Here is a 5,752-nt window from a genome sequence, read left to right on the forward strand (position 1 = left end):
GAACTTTAAATTTAATTTTAAATAGTGTAAACTTATGTGCAAATAGCTAAATGTGGCTAGTGACACCTTATTGGAAAGCACAGTTCTAGAACTACAGAACCTAAACTCATGTAGCAGAAAGTACAAATTCCCATACAGGTCACAGGGAGTGACAGTAAGTGAGGTCATTCCACCTTTTGGTATCTGCATCATGTATTCTATCTATTGATGGAAGAGAATGGTAATAGATTTAGGGTATATACAGTACAGTAGAGAATGACACCCCATCCTCAAGGCTGTGATCTCCAAATTTGCACCTCATTTGCACTGTGAAGAAGCCACTCCATTATTCCAGTAGACCAGTGGCTTTTGGGTGGCGCAGTATGAGATAACAACTTTAGATCATACGGTCATGTGCCCACTGAGCACTTCCTTTGCTATATGTGGGTCCCTTGGTCCCAGCTGATCATATGGAGTATCCTGGCTCAGTGTATCCAACATTCTTTAAGCCCTGTGTTAGTGGTGCCCGACAAAGAAATGTGAGCAGGAAAGTCAAACTTATACCTGTAATGTGTACAAATTCCAGTAAAGATGAATCTCTGCTCCTTCCAGGATGGAATTTGCTGGACGCAATCAACAAGCCACAAGGGGCTGATTAGTCTCCTTAAGTAATGGTGCCCTACTGGGTATTCAGCACTGGCCTCTGTTGCTGGCAGTTTAAACATTTGGCAAAAATAGCTGGATATGCCTGGGTGAATGGGGACCCATGCTGTTGAACACATGCATAGCATCCACTTCTTCCACCGTGGCTATTCCACACATAAGGCCATTGTGTAGCATTAATGTGGCCAGCGACTGAGGCTGGCTAATGTCAACTAGTTAGGTCATTTTTTTCTTGATTAAACGTTTAGTGTCTCTTCCATGGTGAATGCTCTCTTGAGCCTTAAGACGTGATACAAATATCTTCACATATAGTGTCCCTTCTCATACGTCCATCAATAAACCTCCGTCCCCAATCCTGCTTATTGCAATCTGTCACTACTTCTCATTCTAAGTCCCTGAGCAGCTGTCCAATTTGTTTTTCACTGTCCATAAGTCCATTCGTAGTTTGGGTCACTTCTTTTTTAGATATGAAGTGGATCATCAGATGCACCATTTGAAGCTCTGCCACCTGGGGATTTCTGCTCAACAATGTATTTCTTGACCACATACGATTGAGGTAGTATTACAACAGAAGTTCATTTTCAGGTTGCGCTCTCAATCCGGCCAAACCATCTATTATCTAAGCTCAGCACTTCTACTCCTCCAGCAGCTGGTCATAAGAGAACTTCCTGGTCCATTAATCTATAGGAATAAAAAAGAGCTGAAGGAGAGACACAGACACAACAGTGGCAGATGACATTGGGGATTAGGTCACCTGCTTGTAATCTATGGCCGTGCTGGTATCCGGTCCTGGATATGCTACTTCTATCTTATCACAGATTACTTTTGGAATCACCTGACTTTGTGGGTCTGACAGAACCTAGCTCATGATGATCAGTAGCGACATGCCATGTGCCTGAGGCCATGATGATCTGTTCTAGTGAAGATAACAAATCTGTTAAGGCTCTTGCCATTGAGCTTGCGGTAGTGCAAAGTTGCAGTAGTCCCAGTGACCCATCAGGTTTTTGTAGGAGCCAGGCTGCTACCTTAAATTAAGATATGATGGGGATCACCACCCCTACATCCTTTAGGTATTAAGGGTGTCATTAACATTTTCCATCTCTCAAGATGCAATATTGTTTATTACTTACTATCATGGCCAAGGTGCAGGAAGTGCACTTGGCCTTCTCTACTCTGCTAGCTCTTCTACTAACAGCCACGGACCCAGTCAGGGTTTGTGCCCATTATCGAGGAAGTTCATTTCAATTTCCCGTTTGGAAACTGGATAAATGGGCACTCTGGGTCAGACCTAGGCAAGAACTCCACTTATTCCTGGCCCACATTTGCTTCCACTCTAACAAACAGGGGGCCATGATGAAGCTTCAGGTCCTAGGTGTCAGTGTCAATGCAGATTCTGTGTCCAGCGGTCCTTGAAATGTTTGGGTGTTTTCCCCCTTCCCAGTGTTCAGTTACTGAGGTGAATAGACATAGGTTCCTTTGGAAACTGGGCTTGGAAAACCACTATTGTATCAACTTGCCATAGTATTGCAGGTGGTTTCCTCAAGAGGACTCTACCATTGTGTTATGTTCAGTTAATAAATTCTGTGTCTGAGAATTGGCTCAGGTCTGGAAACTGGGAGATGGATTAAAACTTTATTGGAGCAGTTTACCCAGCCTACTGCTTATTGAGCCTCGATTTCATGTGCGTATATAAGTTAAGCAACATACTTGTTGTCTGTTCTTCTATCTTGGCTCTAAAAGCACTGTGTTCTGTTAACAGAGTCTGCTCCTCTCTGCAGATGAGATTCCCTGTTTGCCACTCAAGTTTCCTGCTTATTATGATCATTGTGACCATCTTGCTTTTGAAATTTAAGTGCCACTTCCGTAGTCAAAGGGGCAGGTGGCCCAAAGCTTCCAGTTTGGGGTGAAATTGCAAGAAATAGAGACTCTGTAGACAGCATCTGCATAGCACCAATTCCAGAATTCACTGACCACAGGTGATGCTGTGGGCCCTGACCTCCCATGGCTTCCCAGGGTCTGGACTAGGGGAGAAAGTATAAATTTCACCAGAGCGCTATTCATGAACACACATGCGGCAGCTCCAGAAATTAAAACAAAACAAAACAAAACAAAACAAAACAAAACAAAAACAACTGAGTCATGTTTACAAGAGGAGAGAGACCCCGTGTCATGCAGGAGTGAGTGCAGTCAGTGAAGTCTGAATTGTTAATGTTAACCCAACTTGGAAGAAAGAAAGTGCAATTGATTTTATTCATTGACGTGATCCTGTATGCAGAAAATTCTAACAAACCCACCAAAAAGTATTAGAACTATTCAATGAGTTTAGCAAGTTCACAAGATACAAGGTCAGTACAAAAATTAGTAGCATTTCTATATACTAACAATGAATAAACCCAAAGTGAAATTAAGAAAATAATTGCATTAAGAATAAAATACTTAGGAAGACATCTAACAAAATGAGTGCACAGCTTATACACTAAAAACTAAACAACATTCTTGAGAGGAGTATCAGGGAATCTGAATGAGAGAGATGCATGCACTGTGTTCATGAGTCAGGAGATGCAATATTGTTAAGATGTCAGTTCTTTCCAAAATGATGTGTAGATTCTACATGATACCTATAAAAATTCCAGCAGATCTTTGTGTCGAACTTGACTAACTAGTTCTAGAATTTATATTAAAATGCAAAAGACCCAGAATAGCCACCCGCATTTTGGAAAAAAAAAAAAAAAGCTGGAGAACATTTACTTGCCGATTCAAGATATAGTAATCATGACTATATGGTTTTGGTATAGGAGTAGACATACAGATCAATGTAACAGAATTAAAAGTCTATAAATAAGCCCACATATCCTTGTGATCAACTGATTTTTAACAAAGGTGCTAACATATTAATTCCATGGGGGAAGGAATAGTCTTTTCAACGAATGGCACTGGGAAAATTGAATATCCACCTGCAAAAATATGAATTTGCACCCTTATAGCAGACCTTAGAAAAATTAACTCATAGGAGAAAATCTTCATTACCTTGGCTTAGGCAAAGTTTTATTAACATCAGCAAAGCACACTTTTGAAAAAAAATCAACAAATTGTACTTCATCCAAATTTAAAACTTTTTTTTACTGGAAAAGTCACAATTAAGAAAATGGGCCAGATTTGGTGGCTCATGCCTGTAATCCCAGCACTTGGGAGGCTGAGGCAGATCGCTTGAGCCCAGGAATTCGAGACCAACCTGAGGCATATGGTGAAGCCTCCTTTTTACTAAAAATACAAAAATTAACCCAGCATTGTGACACGCGCCTGTAGTCCCAGCTCCTTGGGAGGCAGAGGTGGGAGGATCCATTGAATCTGGGAGGTTGAGGCTGCAGTGAGCCATGTTTGCACCACTGCACTCCAGCCTGAGCAACAGAGCAAGACTCTATTAAAAAAAAAAAAAAAGGCTGGGCACAGTGGCTCACGCCTGTAATCCCAGTACTTTGGGAGGCTGAGACAGATGGATCACAAGGTCAGGAGATCGAGACCATCCTGGCTAACACGGTGAAACCCCGTCTCTACTAAAAATACAAAATAAAACATTAGCCGTGCGTGGTGGCGGGTGCCTGTAGTCCCAGCTACTGGGGAGGCTGAGGCAGGAGAATGGCATGAACCTGGGAGGTGGAGCTTGCAGTGAGCCTAGATTGCGCCACTGCACTCCAGCCTGGCCAACAGAGCGAGACTCTGTCTCAAACAACAACAACAACAACAAAAAACAACAACAAAAAAAAAAAGAAAAGAAAGAAGAAAGAAAAAAGAGAAGCCACAGACTCACAGACTGGGAATAATATTTGAAAAACGTATTTCTGGTTACTTTTTCCCAGGATGTACAAAACTCTTAAAACTCAATAATAAAAGCAACTGAATGTCTTTAAAATTTACACATAAAGCTACCATATAAGAAGCAATTCTACTATCCAAGAGAAAAGAAACATAGGTCTGGCCAGGCGCGGTGGCTCACGCCTGTAATCCCAGCACTTTGGGAGGCCGAGGTGGGCGAATCACGAGGTGAGGAGTTCAAGACCAGCCTGGCTAACACGGTGAAACCCCGTCTGTACTAAAAATACAAAAAATTAGCTGGGTGTAGTGGCAGGCGCCTGTAATCCCAGCTACTCGGGAGGCTGAGGCAGGAGAATCGCTTGAACCCGGGAGACGGAGGTTGCAGTCAGCTGAGATGGCGCTACTAAACTCCAGCCTGGTGACAGAGTGAGACTCTGTCTCAAAAAAAAAAAAAAAAGGAAACATACGTCCATACAAAGACTTGTATAGGAATGTTCATCGAAGCATGTTCACAGTAACTGAAAAGTTACAACAATCCAAATGTCCATCAACTAGTAAATGGATAAGGAACATATGCTGCATCTTTGCAATGCTGTTCAACAGTAAGAAGGAAAGGGCTACAGGTACATGGTACAGCATGGATTAAACAAATAAGCCATGTGATATAATTCCTTTTATATGAAATTTCCAGTAAAGGCAAATCATTAAAGATAGAAAGAAAGTGGATTAGTTGTTGCCATGGAGTGGGCTGGGCACATGGATTAACTATAAGTGGGCATAGGAATCTTATTGTGTGATGGAAATGTTCTAAAACTAGGACTGTGGTGATGTTTGCATGACCTAGTAACTCTAGTAAAAAATCATTGATTTGTACATTTCAAATGGGTGAATTTTGTGGTTTGTAAATTATACATCAATAAAGTTTGAAAAAACCCAACAACCTAAGACTGGGCAACCTTGAAGACTTTAACTCTCAAGTTTGTCCACACTGAGCCTCCAGCAGTTCATCAGTTACAGTTTAAGTTTTCTACACCATTACTGGCTCCAAAAGTGATTTCTGTTTCTGGGCTTCTGCTTCAGTAAGCTGTGATTCTCTGTATCCACCTGTCTAGCTCTCCAATTTTGGGGGCACTGCTTTGCTCTGTGACCTTAGTTCTCCGATGAATCTGAGAAGAGTTACTGATTTCTGCTTTGCTCAGTTTCTGTTCTTGTTGTGAGGATGAGAGTGATGACTTCTAAGCTCCTTACATGCCAGACCAGAAACCAGAAATTTCCAATAAAAAGATATTTTCTTGTT

This window comes from Pan troglodytes, chromosome X (genome assembly GCF_028858775.2).
Source record: "Pan troglodytes isolate AG18354 chromosome X, NHGRI_mPanTro3-v2.0_pri, whole genome shotgun sequence".
Classification (NCBI taxonomy): domain Eukaryota; kingdom Metazoa; phylum Chordata; class Mammalia; order Primates; family Hominidae; genus Pan; species Pan troglodytes.